This window comes from Mycteria americana, chromosome 16, assembly GCF_035582795.1.
Source record: "Mycteria americana isolate JAX WOST 10 ecotype Jacksonville Zoo and Gardens chromosome 16, USCA_MyAme_1.0, whole genome shotgun sequence".
Classification (NCBI taxonomy): domain Eukaryota; kingdom Metazoa; phylum Chordata; class Aves; order Ciconiiformes; family Ciconiidae; genus Mycteria; species Mycteria americana.
Window position 1 is genome coordinate 5,239,526 of NC_134380.1, and position 17,844 is coordinate 5,257,369.

Genomic DNA, 17,844 nt, shown 5'->3' on the forward strand with positions numbered 1-17,844 from the left:
TCATCACTTAGTCAATGGCTTTCCTCCTAAAATCCTCTTCAGGGAACAATTCTCCTATGCCTGATACAGTGACTAATTGATAACTTTCTTTAAGGGGACTGCGTGATAACTTTCTTTAAAGCAGTATATTATGATCAGTGGGTTTTCCAAGGAGCGTGCTGGTCTCTTAATTCTCACCTTCGTTATTTTAATACCTCTGTAAAATGGATTTCTAATGGATCTATATTGCCATAAAACTTTAGGGATGGTGGGTGGGTATCAATAAATTCTTTGCAATCCGAGTGACTCCGCCAGCCGGGTAGGGAGCAGAGTGACAGGCTCTGAGGAGAAGCCAGGTCTTGACTCAGGGCTGCAGCTTCCAGCGGCATGACCTTCCCTGATTTGACCCCATCCTGCTGTCTCTGAACACCTTGCAAAACTTCATTAAGCAACATGACTAGTATCTGTCACAAGCAATTCTTTCTCTCCCACCTCCTCACCCCAGGGATAAATCATACCAGCTCTGTCAGGAATACAGAAGCTGCCCTAGGTACAATCCAACCCGAAGTGTTGATACGTGGTAAGTCTGTGCAGAATAATAGTCATCACATCAGAGCATTTTCACCCAAAGATCCCAAGGCAGGCAATAAATGTACATTATATCGGCATCAACCCCCTTCAAAACGTTCTCTGCTACCAACAGGATGGAAGGCAGCAGCCACTATCCCCAGCTTAATCAAAGAAAGAAAGAAGTGGATGTTACGGCCCTCCGAAAATATGGGGAGATTTTAGAGAGGTCAAATTATTCCTATGATGATTAGCCAGGACATTGAGAAAAACTCTTTTACCATTGGATCCATCACCTGGTCTCATGAAAACTGCTCAAGAATCTTATTTTTGTCTCATCCAGGTTCTTGGGCTAGAATAACTCATTTTTACCTCGGACATTGAAGTCGAGGGCCCGGCAATTGCTTAGAAACAAGCTGCAGCTGTAAGCATTTGCTATTCCGCCATCCTTTGCCCTGAAGAGCTCCCAGGAACGGGAGGTGTTGGAGCGAGGGTGATGCCTGCACTTTGTAGCGCGCGTGCGTGGTGTAAAGGAGTCCCCAGCCAGAAGTGGAGGAGACCCGAGTCAGATGTGTTGGCTTGTTTCGTTGCTAGCATTTGAGGTCAGATGTGCCACTTATAGAGTCCTGCTGCAAAACCCCATCAAAGGCTGTTGTTTGTGCTAAGGAAACGGTGTTCGGCTGCCACTGGCGTTGCAGAGGCAGTAAGGGGACAGTGCCTGGCCTGAGGACTTGGGTTTCTTTTTTTCTTAAGTATTTGCAAGTCCGTTAACCACTGTTTTGATAGCTGGTGGGGTGCTAGAAGATATTTTCTTCCCTACCACTTGTTTCAGAAGAATTTTCGTCCCTTGCGTTTTTTGTTCTGGCGCAGCTGTTTGAGCTGTTCGTGTCAAAAAAGGTCAGACTGGTATATACAGCAAATTAACCTTTTTGTGGACTGCCTCCAACTCTGCTTTCTTTCCGTCAGGATAAGAGACTTGCAAATAGGTAGGAAAACCAAAAGCATCTTGAGTTTTGAGCACATCGGGAAAACAGCTCCGGTGCTTTCCATACGTGCGTGAGGCTCTGTGTGGGATGAAGATAAAAATCAACAATCTGAAGGAGACTCTGAAAAACCTTTTTCTGAAAGGCCTTTTCAGCAAAGAAGCCACTGGCACCTTCCTCCTAGGTCATTGAAAGGTTGGGTAATAGGTTTTTTTTCCCTTTCTGCTGCAGGATTTTTATTACAGACACTTGGCTTGGCGTCCCCCCCGTCAGCCTGCCAGTGCCAGACGTAACAACTTCAGCATTTCACCGGGGTTTTGCACGCTCAGTGGTGGGTTTTCTGTAACATCTGCAGCCATGCCTGGATGATGAGCACTCTGTGCCACCAGAATAGTCTGTGTCATCCCTCTGCTTGTTCCAACCCCCTTACACCAATAAATGATGTCCATGAAGGTACAAACCAGAGCAAGAGAAACCTATTCTTGGAAACACTTTTACTGTCAGGAGCATGATGCATCTCTGCACATTTTTCCAGCCTCTAGACTTTACTCGGGGTGCTGCGTTCACATGTTACAACCTCTAAAATGTTGCTTCCTCTCCCCCAGAGTAAGCTATAGGGTAAGCTATAGGGTCAAGTCCTGGGCTCTGACCCCTCTGTTCAGGGCAGATCGTGTACTTAATGTTAAACAGCTATTGATAATAAGCAGAATGTGTTATCGCAGCTGTGGCAAGTAGGGTAGCGAGTCATGCACTTCTTGCTTGCTTTTTGGCCTCAGGACACTTGTGTTCTTGTTTATACAATAGCTCTGCTTGGAGAGCAAGAATAAAAAATACCTTGTTTTTCCCCCTTACCAGATTGCTGTTTAGCATCACGCTACATCTCTCCCGTGGGAAATACAGGTTAGAGCCTCTCAGGTTGGGGAGGGAACTGAATCCAGATGTTACCTTTTCTGAGCAAGTGTTTGAAGTAATGGGTTATTATACAAAAAAGGGGAACCAGCTCATCCAACCTAGGGGTAATAGATGGGCTTTCAGACTCCTGTGATGATGCTCGCTGCAGTGAGTTTGCTGATGTTAAACGTCTGTGCCAGAGAGTGGGAGGAACCCGCGGTACCATGTTTTCAGGAGTCCTTTCTACTTTGGGCCAGCGCCACAGAGAGGACATTTCAAAGCTGGATACAACCACCTTGATGTGGTTGCCTCTCATCGGGGCATGGCCAACCAAGTAGGCAAAGAACAGTTATTCTTTTTGCCTGAAAATTTGGGGAGAGAAAGATAAGTTATTAAAATGAGTTTTTCCATAAAAAGAATGACCTGTAAGCCTTTTAAGGCCTTTTAATGACCTCATTTAAGCCTTCACCCTAAAGATGCAATTTGTTAGTAGGGTGGCCAGGAGGGATGCGCTTGCAGCCTTCGGAGGGAATGGACTCAATGCAAGTGTCTTGCATATCCATAGCTCCCTTGGAAACCTGGGGAAGAGCCTGTTGCGTCCTGAATCTTGCCATCCCAGTGCGGCCATATATACAACCCTGCTTCTGAGCATCAGCTCAGACAAGGGAGGGCTTTTGAGGTGGAGCTTCACCTTGTGTGGGCCTAGGAAATCTTGTTCAGCATCAGACACAGACTCTCCTTAAGGCATGAGGTTGCATTTGTCATTAAAGCATGGCTGGTGCTGGTGTCAGGCTTTGAGATTTATTTTGTGTGTGCTCGTTATTGCTTGGTAAGAAGTGCTTGGTGACTATTTTGACCCACTTTTGTACTCAGTTGGATCACAGAAAAATAAGCAAGAGGTGTAAAGTCCTCAGCGGAGGAATACTTTGCATGATGACCTCTACTTAGCTTAGCTTTGTCACTCTCAGCAAAGATAATACCATATCTGTGTGGTTCTTCACACTCATGTCCATCCGTTCAATGTGTCCAGCCCCCTGTGAACATTTTGGTCACAGCCCCAAAACACTGGCTTATTGAGAAATTTGAGGTTTACAAGGCAGCAGTGCAAGCGCAGGAATTCCTCTTCCTCTGCGAGCAATGAACCGCTGGCATCATATGTCCCTTTTCCTTCCCTTCACACTAGATCACATCTGTTCTTACTCATGTGTGACAAAAAAAGACTACCTGAGCGCTGGGGGGAAGGAGAGAGTTCAAAGACAGCTGCAGATGCCCGAAGCGATGGCTCCCATGCTGGAGCAGCTCTGGAAAACAAAGCTCGAGGAGAAGCCTGCGCCCCACCGGGGTCCTGCGATGGTGGCTCAGCTCGGGGCAAGGGGGCCGTTAGGGGACAGAGGTACCGTACGTGGTGCCAGCGGTCACCAGCCGCTGCAAAGCTTCAGCCCACGGCGCTGGGGGTGCAAACGCGCCTGGGATGTCTGCGAGCCCCCAGGGAGCACAGCCAAGGGAGCAGGGAGGGCAAAACCCCAGAGGGAGACCAAAGCAGGGAAAAAAAAAATCAAATTTGCATTGGATAAAGCCCTGTATTTAATGGTAGAAGAGCTCAGGTAAGAAAGGAATGATTTACTACAATGCATTTGTACCTGTTACAGATAGTAGTTTAGAACATGGGTGTCAAAAACAACGGGCTCTCTGTGGCTGTGTGGCTGAGGTTACATCATGCTTATCATGGTAATTCTGCCAGGGCCAAGAAAACATATTAGTACACAAATCACTTTCAGTTTTATTCCGTTTTGACATTTCAGGGTCTCCAGCAACTTGGCATCACTCTGCAGAGCCAGCCGTTCTTGGAAATATTTGTGTGTTAAAAGTGTGTTTTGAATTACAAATATTTGCACATTCACAACACATAATTTAGGGCCACATTTGACCAGGAACATTCCTCTGTGCAATTGCCAAGCAGAGTTTTTGGTCCAGGGCAGCCTCCTGTAGGTACAGTACGAGTATGAGGATGCTTGTCCCATACGCAAGCCAAAAGGGCACATGGCTTTATCTGTTCTGCTTATTCGGGGTTGGTGGCTTATCAGAAGAGCAAAATCTCTTTCGAAAGAAGCAGTGTGGCAACCTCCTGCTGCTCTGGGGCTGTCTTTGTGGGAAGAAGTCTATAGGTGCTGACCTACATTTAAGTAAGAAGAGCAAGCGGGGAGCTGCGCCGACTGCTCCTGCAGTGGCAGCGGTGCTGCTCTTGAGGTTGCACACGCCAAGGAGCACAAGGGCATTTCCACTCTAGTCCAGGTCTGCCACCGGCGTGATGTATGAATTCACTCCTGGTGAAAGGTGCCAGACTGACATGGAAAACGTGGGGGGAAAAAAGCCTTGTTCTTAATAATTTTTTTCCTTTCTTTGTGCTGATCAAGTACAATGGGACAGTTAAATCTGATTTTTATAACATTATGCATATATATAGATCATGGTCTGACCTGGAGAAGACACTTTGTTCTGACTACAATGATCTGATATTTCATATTTTATTATTTTTTGTCTTCCATGTAGTATTCTGTTGCATTCTGGCACAATATGGGCTCCCTCCAGTGGTCAAGGGACTCCGGGCTCCCGCTGCCGCTTGTCCAGGCACTGGAGCTGGCAGGGTGGCTTTGGTGCACGGCCTGACAAATCTGAATAGAAATCATCCTGGGACTGTACTTTTCTTATTTTCCCCCATCTTCTGCTGTGTGTGTCATCCCACTCGCAATAGTAAACGCCCTGCCCTGTAACCCACATTCAATTAATATTTAAGTGGAACGGCCTGCGCACATAAAGATTCAGGCTTTAGATTTCTTGCAGTTCCCAAAATGTTCACTGCAGAAAGGGGAGAGGAAGCAGGAGAGGAGGGAGAACCGGAGAGGATCTGCTGAAAGACCTAGACACAACAATTTTTAGCAAAAATGACTCATCTTTGCATTCCACTCTTCCCGTGGTACTTTGAGAATTGATCCTAACTTTCTCCTCAAGCCTGCAAACAGTTAATGTGGTTATTGGGGGGGGGGTAAACCAGTCCCTCCGAAATGCTGCGTTTCCATCTCCCCTCTCCTAGGTATGAAATTCCTATCGGTTCCCCCACTTTGGTTAGCCACGAGTTTATTTAAACCATTGCAATTATTTTTCATAGGCACCCTGGCAGGGACAGGCATCCCCTCCGATGGCCTGATGCAGCACAGCGCTGCCTGGGCCAGCCTGACCCAAGGCGCTTGCAGAGCGATTCTGGCGTGCAGGAGGGCTAGGCCGTGTCTGTACGTATAGCCTAAGTGTATAAACGTGTATGCGTGTATATACATAGGTGCGTATGCACATGTAGGTATATCTGCTCAAAGATACATGCACATGCGTGTGTCACTGTCCGTGCCAGGGTGCTCATAAAGCCAGCTGGACGCATTTCTAATGGCAAGGGACTTGTCATGCCGCGGGGTCACCGGCACCTCAGGCTGCAGCAGGGCCCCGTTTCACACACACACACACACACCCCCCCCCCCAACCTCGCTGCTCCATGCCCGGCCCGCAGAGCGGCCCCAGTCCCGCTGGGGATTTTGCAGCGTGGTGCTTGTTTGCAAGGGAGGGAATGAATGCACCGACGGCCGTTTGCACGGGGCGGTGCGAATGCACGCACGCCCGTTTGCGGGGGGTGTTGAAGCACCTCCGCCCCCCTTTGCGGGGGTGTGAAACACCTCGTACCCCGTTAAGGGGGGTGTGTGTGTGTGTGCGTGTGTGAAGCACCTCTGCACCCCTTTAAGGGGGGGTGTGAAACACCTCTGCATCCCTTTAAGGGGGGGGGTGAAGCACCTCTGCACCCCTTTAAGGGGGGGTGTGAAACACCTCTGCATCCCTTTAAGGGGGGGGGGTGAAGCACCTCTGCACCCCTCTGCGGGGGGCTCCTCTCCCGCCTCCCCCCCCCGCGGGGCGCGGGCTCAGCGTGGCAGCGGGGAGGGCGCGCGCCGCCGCGGGGGGGCGGGGCCGGGAGCGCGCGGCCTCGCCGCTCTTTGGCTCCGGCCGCCGCGCTCATTTGCATGTGGCGGGGGCTCCCCTGTCACGTGGCCGCGCGGGGGCCGGAGAGGAGGGGGCGGAGGCGGGGGGGCAGACTTCCTGTTTGAGGTCAGCGCGGGGAGGGAGGGGAGGGGGAGCGCGCGGCGAAGCCTCCCCGCGGTCTCGCGCTGCCTGGCGGGGCTCTTGTCAGTTAGCAACAAAATGGCCGCGGTGGCAGCAGCTCTGCTCCTGAGGACGGCGGCGGTGGCGGCGGCGTCCGTGGCGGTGGCGGCAGCGGCGGCGGCAGCGGCGGCGCGGAGGAGCGGGGGACCGGCCCGGCAGCACTGAGCCTGGCATCGCCTGCTGCGAGCGGACGAGGCGAGAGCGAGCGGGAGAGACGGAGAGAGGCGCTGCGGCCCCCGCCCCCCCCCGGCCTCCGCCAGCGAGCCCGGCTGACTGACCGACTCTGCCCGAGGCGCTGCTGCAGCCCCCTGGGGAGACGCTGCCGCCTCGGCCCCCGGCCTCCCCCGCTCCCCGCCTCCCCCTGGGGGCACGGGCGCCCGGGTGCCTGCCCCCCCCCCCCGGCGAGGGGCTCCGCTGCCGCAGCCTCCCGCCGCCCACCCCTCCGCCCGGACACCCTGCCCGGACCCCTCCGGAGGAGACGGAGAGAGTCCGCGGGATCTCTCTCCTCCTGCCCCCGGATCCCCTGTGCGAGCGAGGCAGGCAGACTGTTGGGTTTCCCCACTCCCCCCGTCGCGTCCCCCCCCTCCGTGAAAGACTTTGCTGGATCCTCCTACTCGGATCCCCTCCCCGCGCTCGCTCCTTCCTGCGAGAGCGGCTGCTGGATCCTCCTCCCGCCGGAGAGACTGCTGGATCGCTCTGCCGGGGTCGCCGCGAGAGAGGCGCGGATCCTCCTCCCCTGAGAGACTGCTGCGGATCCTCCGCCCCTCCTCGGATCTCCCTGGAGCGAGAGACTCGGCGGGATCCTCCTCCTGCCCGGAGCCCCATGTGAGACTCCGGATCCCCCCGTGGCTCCGTGGTGGTTTTTTGGTTTGTTTTTGGTTTTTTTTCTTTTCCTGTTTTTGAAGGGGGGGGATCCATCTTAAAACTATTTTCTGGGTCCCAGTTTCTCGTTTTAATTTGCACTTTTTAAAAACCCCTCAGATGCTCCTCCATGTGGACTGAGAACCCATCAAGACACACACACGAGAACTCATCCCGATCAACTCCAAATCCTGGCTTTCGTGGGTTTTGCTGCAACACATAAAAGCAAACTTGTATTTAAGACACACTCGTGCAAAAATTTAGCTGGGGACTTTAAGGTGTATTTTGTCTTGGTTTCTTGGTCTTGTTTTGGTTTGGGTTTTTTTTGCTTCACTGGAAATCAAAAGCTTGTTTTGGAATTGGACCTGCCTTTGCTGCACTTCTCCTCTGGGCTGGATAACACTGAAGCTCTTTGCTTTTCTACTTGGATAGTGTTTTCCTGTTGATCTGTTGGTTTTTTTCTTCTCCTGTGTGGCAGACTTTTTTTTTTTTTTTCCCGAGGGGGGTAAACAAACGACAACAAAAAAAACTTAATTTTTTTGGCCGTGTGAGATTTTTTCGTATTCAGATTCGTGAAATTACGGGTACACTTACAAAAAAAAAAAAAGCATTAAAATAAGAAAGGAACACGTCAGAAAGACCCCTACACGATAGACAAAATACTCACTTGTTTCCTTACAGCAAGACTGAATCGAAAGCTGCCAAAGAGCCCCATAAAGAAAAGACTAAAAGGTAAGAAGGGGGTAATAGCCTCTCTTGATCTGGGCACGGTAGAAGTTAGGTAAGCCAGTGCATACCTTCTTTTCTCACTGCTCTAAAGGAGATTATTTTTTTTTTTTACTGCTCATTAGTCAGTGAAGCAACACCACAAAACACTTCAAAATCCATTTATTTTTATCAGGTATCTTTTTTTGCTTTAAACAACTTGCCGAAGTATTTTTGTTTACAGTCTAGAATTAATCCAGTATTTTTCTGTGTACCTTTACCCAGTTCAAATAGCTGTCGTGCGCAAAATAGCGAACGGAGGTGCCATTTGTGAGTATGTTGTGCCGCTCAGATATTCGAACCGCCTCTGTTGCAGACATGACCGTGTGCACTTGCTTTATAACTTACACGTGTGAAAATTCTTGCAGAGCGTGTTGGAAATGATCCCAAGTCTGGAAAATGAGCGGTGTGGGTGCTGCTCTGGTGGGTGAGCAGAGGAGGCTCCAGCTCTGTCCTTCATGGCTGCTTTCTGTTAAAAGTTAAGATCTCTAGATCCGTTTTGTTTTCTCTCTCTCCCCCCACGTAATAAGATTATGAGGAACTACTGTAATTTTCTCCTGAGTATTCAGAGAGAGATCTTCGTCTCAACCTGAAATGTCGTCCGGTTTGTGGGGGGAGGGAGAATATTAAACAGTTTATGCTTTTAACTGCGACGCTGAAGGGGAAGAAAATGGGGAGGGTGCAGTTGTTAACCTGAGAAGTCTTGAACACTGGAAGTTTATTTATTGTTTGAATCTTCTTTGTTTGTATCACAAGTTTGTGTCAAAGGTTAATCTTCTTAATATGTAATTAGTTGGAGGTCCAATTATGGGATTTATTGAACTCAGTTGTTCTCCCCCCCCCCCCCCCCCTTTTCCGTTAAATATAATATGTTAGACTTTCTTTGTGGCTGCTTTATTTTCTGCTAAAACTTGAGTGTATCTGTGGGAAGATATTTGTTCCATTAATTTAACAGCCAGTTTAAATTTAGAAATAATCTTCAGTACGTCATACCCATGTCTGTTGCATATTTTTCCTCTCGTATGCATATGTATGTGTCTGACGAAATTACGCTAATTTATATACTGAAATTTGCTCTGGATATTAGGCCAGTTAAGGTAATTAAAAATCCAATAAATGCCGCTGTTAGTGGGCTGCTTGATGATGCAGAGCTTTAAATCAGGTAGTGCTCTGTGGACCTGAGGACAATGCAAGTGCAGAGGAGCGGGAGAGCATCTGCACTGCTGTTGGCTATTACTTGGGAAGAAAGTAATGTCTCAAATCTTGCCCTAATTACATAGGGTGGGTGGGTTTCTTGGATTCACCTGCGACTGAGAACTAAAATGCAGTTTCCTATCGGATATTACTTTTTTATCGTTTGAAGAAAGTAGTGGAAAGGTGTGCGCACTGATTCTCCCTGCTTTCCCCCCTATGTTTTCCAAGGAAGTAGTAGGTGACTTGTAGTGGGTGCACCCTGTGATTAGCAAATCCCATAGTTTTCCGTAGTTGCGGTTCCTCAAATTCGGAAAGCCCTCGGATATCTGTCTGGCTACTTCAGTGTGGTATTTGTGAACTCAAAATGGTGTGCTGAGGAGCCTGCCCCCGGATGCACTGTTGTTTCTGCTCCTCCGGCTTCTGGAATTATTTCCAGAACGTTAAAGCATCGATGTTAGACTTGTATACAACTAGTGAGGAAAAAACTGCTTTAGCCCGTGGGAGGCTTGTTCTTTAATTTGTAGGACTAATGTTGCTTTTTGGGGTTGAGATTACAGAGGCTGTGTTCCGCACTGGTAGTGGGTAACCTTCTTGTTTCTGAATCTGTGACTACTGAATCTACGAAGAAAGCTATAGTAAATCAGATTAATTTGAACTTTTTTTAGTGAACATGGCTGCTTCGGGGGACTAGCAGTAGCGTGATAATGCCTTGCGTCGCTTTGTCCTGATCTTCAAAGGAGAAGGTATCTTTTCTGACTTGGAGTTCCCTGACTGGCAGGTAGCTGGGGGGTGGAAACGGCCCGGGCGCAGCCCGCGGTGGGCAGGTGCTTCCCCCCGGAGAACGGCTGGAGCCGGGGCGCAGGGCTTGTTTCAGGGCGAGAGCGACGCATGCTATCAGGGACGGTGTTTTAGGCAATATTCTGCACTTTTGGCTAAACGTTTTGTTTCTAGTAATGAAAAAGACTAACTTCTTTATTTAGAGCTCTTCTGGATTGCAGTACAAAATACTTAGGATTTATTAACGTTTCTGTTCTCTGTGTGGATTCTCATGTTGACAAATTGAAGTATCGCTATGCATCAGACTAAAAGCTGACTTGAACTGAGTAGCGTATTATATACGGTTGGTTTATGTATGCTGTTCCATCTATTAATGTACATGGATTATTTTGTAATTAGGCTGTCACTGATGCAGGGTGTTATTCCCACTTACTAGGAATGGACTTGTGGGGAGCCATGGTCTGTGCCATTTCTGGGCTAGTACAAAGCATAGTGGAATTTACTCTGGGATACTGCCCTCGGGTCTTGATTCGGTGTTAAGAACCATTTGGTGACTTAAAGGTTCACTCTCTTGACCTGGCTGGCATCTCTGCATCTTTTAAAAGCTGCCTCTGATCACCTGTGAATGGGATGAGGTTTACCTCATCTGCTGTTGCAAAGCTTGCTGGGACGAACGAAAAATCCACCCCTCTGGCTTGATTTCTTTTTTTCCGGGGTTTGTCTTTCCTATTAAAATAACAAGCTATGCTTTTGATGAGTCTTGTGATCTTTTGCAGATGTTTAAGGGAAGGAAGGTAATTCTATCCTTTTTTTGTTTGAAGGAGCTTTTTAAGACTTGGAAAAATAGTAGGATGAAATTTTCTTAATATGAGAAATAACATAATTGGGCATAAGAGTACTTTTAACCTGAAGATTCTTTGTTGAAGTTCTCAAAGCTCCCAAGCTCCATACCTTGCCGAGCTGGAGTAACAATAAAACAGGGTAAAGCTAAAGGTTTTGTTAAGCAGAGGCCACAATCTCTTTGTGTCTGGAAGCAAACTGTTGCTGAATGGCAACCTCATGGAAAGTATAGCTTTAAATTAGTCTAGAAATAAAACCCCTTATTTTTCTGTTTTTCATTCACTTCCTTCAGAAGGGCCAGGAAACTTTGTTCATGTAAGGGATTTACTGCCTGCTGTTAACTCAAAATGACCTACGCTTTTACAGTCCACCCAGATACTATATGCAATGTAGACACCTTTTCTCTTTCGTGTTAAGTTTGTTATTAAAAGCCCAATAGCAGCGTTTACTTTCAGTTTTAGCTGTTAAGACTTAACCAAGACTGGTGTATGTGGGAACGGGTAATATGTTAACAGCTGGCCTTGCGGAGATAAACATGCGCTTTTCCAAATGCTGTCATCTGGCCCCTTTCCAAAACAAGCTGAAGGAGGAGGTCAGGGGTGGAGCCATCCTTTGCTTTAGTAAAAAGAGGCTTTCATTTGGAAAGAATTGCTAGATAGTATTGACGATGAGAACTGCAGATGTAAAAATAAAATTGGCCAAACCTTCCTAAGACGATTACTTGTATCTCAACGCCTGTCACTGTGCTGCTTCTCTTTGAAGGTATAGCAACTTATGTGTAGAAGGCATATTGCTTCTTTTTAAAAAAAATCAGTGCTTTATATAAGGCTTTGAACATGAGAACTGATTAAAAATTTATCATCTTTGGTTACAGCAGAGATGTGCAACACGAAAGTGCTATTGTTTTAATTGTTTAAAATTCAGATTACAAGATAATGGTAATGCCATTAGAAGGTTTCCCTTTGGCCTAGAAGCTGCAGGTAGGAGCCTGTCGATCCCTTAGTATTAAAGATGAATGATAAGGAAACCTCTTAAATGGCTGTGACGCTGCAGTCTAGCCAATTTAGGATCAGCTGATGCCTTCTAGTGATAATGGCTTGAGGTTTTCAGCTGTATTATGAAGATATCAGCCAGGGCAAATAGTATTTAGAAGAGAAGTATACTTTATTGAATGGGGAGATGATCTGGAAGTGACAGTAAATTGCATTACTGAATGATCTATGCGCTCTGCACAGTCTCTTCACTGGTAAATGCTAGTGGTAAAATGAAAGATGGTTATTCTTAATGTATGAAAGCAGAGGAATCAAAGTATTATTTGATCTTCCTTTAGGAATCTGAGCTATTTATGAAAATTGTCTACCAAAAGCATGGCTTAGTTTTACATCTTTTAGTTAAAATATGCATAAATGCATCTACTTATGCATATTTTATCATTACTTAATCGTGATTAACTTCACTGTGCATTCCCATACACAGTTATAACTGTGTTTTCTGAAGCTTTACTTTTATTACCTTGTCACTAACATGTTTTAAAATCTCCCGCATGAGATAACAACGTCTGAATTTGATCATAGTAACAAACTGTCTGCTCTTGCACAGAATAGTTACAGTGCTCTTTAAGATTGTATCAGAGATTGTATCACTTGTGGAAAATGCAGCAGTATTTTAAAATATGCATCTGATTTTGTCTTTTTCTAAATGTAACATATCTCTCTCTTCATTCCAATAAAAAGGTTTCTGTCACTGAAGACATCTGTAAAATAACTAGCTATTCTTAAGTCTCATGGTTCAGGGTACCAAGCATCAAAATCTGAGTTAGTTTTGGTCTTGGCCCTAGATGTGATTTTTCAGTGTTGAGGTCTTGAATGTAGTTGTAATTCAAGCTCATAAAATATTAGAAGCTTTGACGGTAGTGAGGTCTGCTTTCTGGAGCTCTTCCCTGTGGGTTTACAGCCAAGGATGGCTTGAGAGTGAGAACAGTTATCTGTGCTGCAGCAGTGATGTTTTATGGCTGGATGCCCAGATTGTCTAGCTCTGCACACAGCTTTATAGTTTGCCTTTGAGGGCTATGGAGGTGGAAGTCATTTGTAATAAACAGCTATCTGCAGCTTGCTTTTTCTGTGTTTTGAAATGTACATCCATTTAAAAAATTGCAAACTAGATGCACATTTACTTAGATTTCAATCAGGAAATCCTATGTTTTAGAAGCTCACTTATGAGAAATGTTAACAATTGCTTATTGCTTTGTATTAAAAATAGCTAATATTTATCCCTTGGCTGTTGGGCTTTTTTAGCAGTAAGCTCTGAATTGCTAGAGAATTAGATTTTTTTACTTTTTATTTATTTATTTGAGAGAAAAATTGACTTGTCAAATCGATTGGCATCCTTTGTGGTAATTAAGCCCCAGAGAAAAATATGTTTATAGGTCTCAAAATAGTTATTGTGCAACTACAGCTATAGGCTCATTTAGGAAAAGATAACACCCACCCCCCTTCCACTGCGAGGAAAAAAACCACCCTGGGCTATGAAGTATTTAGTGTCTGCCCATGGGCGTTTTCCTGAGGCAGACCCATTTGGTAGTCGTCGTCGCCCCCCCCCCCCCCCCCAAGCTTCTCGTTAATGGGATCTGTGCATGTTTTCCCGTGATGACTTTCTGAAGGGATAGTGGGTAGTGCCTTTGTTAGGATCTTGGTCAAGAACAATCTCTTAGAATGGCATATCAGTTTTTTCTTAGATGTGCTGTTTTCCTTCCTACGCCTTTTCTCCCTTCCTGTGTTCTGTATGCTGTCTGCTTGAAGTTTACAGTTTTCTCTCTTATACTGCATTTGCAAGACTTCCCTATGAGAAGTGGAAGAGCTTTTTGTTTTGTTTGAGGGATACAGAGTACTCACAGTGGCTTGGATACCATTCTGGGTGGTCAGTATGTACACGCATCGATTGTTAGTTCAAACTGACTTCTGTCAAGTCTATTTTAAGCTCAGCCAGATATCTGTGTTGTGTCAGTCTGCTTTTCAGTCATACTCTAGTCTTGGACTCTCAGGTCTTTTAGTTCTTCAGAATTCTGAAATGTTTTCATGGCTGATGCTAATGTCATTGGTGCCGACAATGGAGATGCTTGTTTTTAAACAGTAGCTGGTTAGTAGTAAACAAAAGAGCATCAGCCCAGTGCTTTAACACAGACCATTCTAGAAAAAAGCAGTTCAGCGAGAATGCAAAAAAAAAAAAAAAATCAACTGTACTGAAGCATAATGTGTTGACTGCCATTTTACTGTATTTTCTTACAAGGTCATTAATAGAAGACCATAGAAGGTGGTCTTTGGCATTGCTTGTAATGATTTTGCTTGAACTCAATGTATGTTCATAATAACCTTGAAGATGATATTTCATATGAAATGTGAAGTTAACTTTACTAGCACTGCAGGCGTAGCCTAATGGCGTGTGTGTAAATCAAGTAAGGCTCTTTATGCGGTGTATTACCAAAGCCAGTCTGGAGTAGGATTCTCCATTATCCCTCTGCTAACATCATTCTTTCTACCTGTAGGTCTCAACTTTCCTCTTCTCTCGATGTTTTAAATCAATTACACAAGCTTACTTAACATAGGAGAATTGCTTCCAATGTTTGTGTTGTCTGAATTTTTTCCACATTTTCAGCTTTGAAAGTTTCATGCTCCACTTGAAAGTTTGTCTCTTACTCCCTGGCTATGTAACGGAAGATGTTACATCTCTGCAAATCTAATCATTCTTGTCTCTTTATGGTGTCATGGCTGTAATGCTATAAGCGCACAGTATTGTACCTCATTCTTCTTCTGTGATGCTGCAAAAAAATGCTGTTAGTTAAAAATAACCTATTAGCATAAGAGTGCTGATCACATCTGTTCATAACATACCTCTTCATTTTCCTGTTTATGAAACAATTTGGTTTCTCTTTGTATAACATTAGCTGATGTAAACTATAAAGAGGTATATGTTTATCTTTTTAAGCCTTTTAAAAATAAATGAATATGGAAAATACAGCATCTTCTGATAAGGAAGGAGAAGAGCCTGGTGGTAGCAATCTAAATGCTATTTAATATTTTCTAGTATGATCGTCATAAAATATAGCTGACTGATCCAGGTGTGGAAGTAAATTTGGTCTGTCACAGTAATAGAATTGCTGCTATTGAGGAGGAGAGTCTCTGTATAAATAGCACTCTTTTTCAGGTGAAAGATGTTATTATATGGGACATACTGGAGCTTGGTGAATGTGTAATTTTTACTATTTCTAGTCTTCTAATCAAACTTTTAGAAGTCTTTCACTTTTGAAAAGAACAATCCAAGTTAAGTCTCATTGGGCGCCAACAGTACATTATCTAGTGATGCTAGTCTTTATACTGTGCTACCACACTTACATGTAATAATTGAATAAAGCAATGGTTATGTATTGGATGGATGCTTACATAATGATTTGCTTAAAAAAGACCCTCAACTTTAATTTTTTTCTTGCATTTGTGAAGATAAAATGTTCTTCACAATTTTCTAGGTGAAATATTGCAGTGACAACAAAACCCCATGCTTTTGAAGCAAATAACCCAGACTGATGGATACGATCTATTTTATCTGGATGATATTGCAACACACTGATAGTCCAACTGCATTGAAATTGTGATTTTACCCCACCCCTGTCCCTCTATCAGCATCCAGACAAGCTGATCTTTCTGGGATTCTGTCTGCGTCTACTGATCAGATAACATCCTTGGAGTCATTTTGGGTCTATTTCTGAGAATATTTGCTCCCCTGGGTGTTTCATGGACTAACTGAAGGCATAAAATAGTTCTTACTAAGATCATAATTGACCATAAATTGACTTCCAAAGTGGTGTTTACTGCAACTGGTTTTCCTCTCCCGGAAGATCATTTATGGCTATTTCCTTTCCTCATCTCTCCCCCAACCCTGTCTGTCCTCCTCCCATGCAGACGCTATTCATTTGCTAAGTGGAAAAATGGATGATGGCCCATTCTGATGGTGGCTCTGATATTCTAATTTATTATTGGCAGGAATTGTCGTCCAGATGCTTTTACTGTGGAAAGTGAAGTGGAAGAACAGAGAACTTTGAAACTTGATGAACTTAATGGAAATAAGGATTACCTTTTCAGCAATGCAGAATTATTCTTTTGAACTGTGGTAGATTTGTGGAGGGAAAGGTGCTAGCTTGGACTTTTCTGTTTCCTTAATTTTGGATGATAGAATAAGTCTCTTTCTGCATTTTGTGGATTCAGTTTCCAGCCTAAAGATAGGTAGAGAGTAATGTAAGGGTTTCTTATCTCACTTGAGTTATGTTGCTATATTAATTTTTAAAACAGCATTGTAGCTGAAGATGCAGTGGAACAAAAACTGAATTGCTTCAAAATGTATTTAAGTTGAATGAAATGATCATAAAGGAGAGTGCTTTGATTTTTGTAGTTGAACACTAAGAATGTACAAGAAGTGCACAAAACAATTAAGTAGATTTTCTTCATTTGTGTTTAAACTTTCACATATTTGCAGTGCACAACTTTTAGTACAGTTTATTAGTCTATAGTATGTTTTGTCTTCCTTGACTTGGATCAAATTTGGTGTTAACCTCCTGCAGAGAATTCCAGGACCCCTGACATTTTATTGTGACTCTTGATTAGCTCACCAGGGTTCCTGCTAAGAATTCTTCTTTCATTCATTTGATAAATTGAATTCCCTATTCACAGTGCCTTTAAATAGAATGGTATTTGGAAAACTTGAAGACAACAACTTGAATGTTCAATGAGCTCACCCAGCAAATTTAAAAATGCAGAAGGAGGAAATTACGGGTTTGTGTGTTCTGAAATCTTTTAAAAGAATAAACATTTTATAAAGCAATAAGTCTCCATCTTCATATTCCCTGTAAATTTATTTCCCTTCTGGTTTCTACTACAAGGAGTTCTGTTGACATCTGTTTTCCCTTTCTCATCTTATCTTATCTTACCTTGTTATTTCAGGAGCCGTGCATTCACCTAACTTGTATCGGGGAGCAAGTATAATAAGGTGGTATACGCCCATACAGTGGAACTTCAGCTTTCCAAGGCAGCATGTGTGCAGTATAGAGAGCATCTTGTTCTTTACACCCAGTATACCCTAGCTTATGCGCACCTCAGATACCTTATGCCATTCACCCACTTTTACTGTGTATCTGTAAAAGTGGATACACAGTATCCACTGTTGCTGGTGGTGCTGGCAGGGCTTGTGGAGTACTTTGGAGTACCATTCGGAGCTCTACAGCATAAGGAAGTGTCATTATTTTTTTTTTTTCCTAATTCTAGATCTCGAGACATGTCCTCCCTGTGAAGCCACTGTCCTTTTACTCCCTATCCAGGTCTCTCTCCGTGAGCCTCCCAGAGTTGGGGCTGCAGCAGTGTCCTGCACCTTGTGTGTTCTGAGGTGACACCTGGACATCTCGGTAGTGATATGGCAGAGGCCTGTTCCCTGTATAGGATGCCATCTTCCTAGAGGCTGGTTTCTGCAGGCTTCTGCCACACTCCTGTGAAACAATTTAATATTGTAGGAAAACTTGAGCTGGAAGGGACCTCAGGAGGTCATCTCAGATAGGCAGGTCTGTATTTAAGTTGTGACACGTGCATGTCTGGTAACATGTCTGTTGCTGATATATGTTGCTGTTATTCTTAGACTGGTCTGGTACAGTTTCCCTGCCTGTGGGTGGGAGTGAGGGAGGTGTGTATGCGTTTTTGTACTGTGCCTGTGGCAGGAACTCTACCTAAAGGAGAGGTATTTCTTCCAGACCTCA

At 44.8% G+C, this 17,844-nt stretch overlaps 1 protein-coding gene across 1 annotated transcript in view; it reads left to right on the forward strand.

The window, feature by feature from the left end:
• The first annotated feature begins 6,578 nt into the window (after window positions 1-6,578).
• TNRC6C (trinucleotide repeat containing adaptor 6C) overlaps window positions 6,579-17,844 on the forward strand; it is a 111,089-nt gene continuing 99,823 nt past the window's right edge. Inside the window, exons 1-2 of the mRNA XM_075519247.1 lie at window positions 6,579-7,442; window positions 7,599-8,210. The gene's annotated coding sequence lies outside the window, so the exon portion shown is untranslated. The remainder of the gene's footprint in view (window positions 7,443-7,598; window positions 8,211-17,844) is intronic.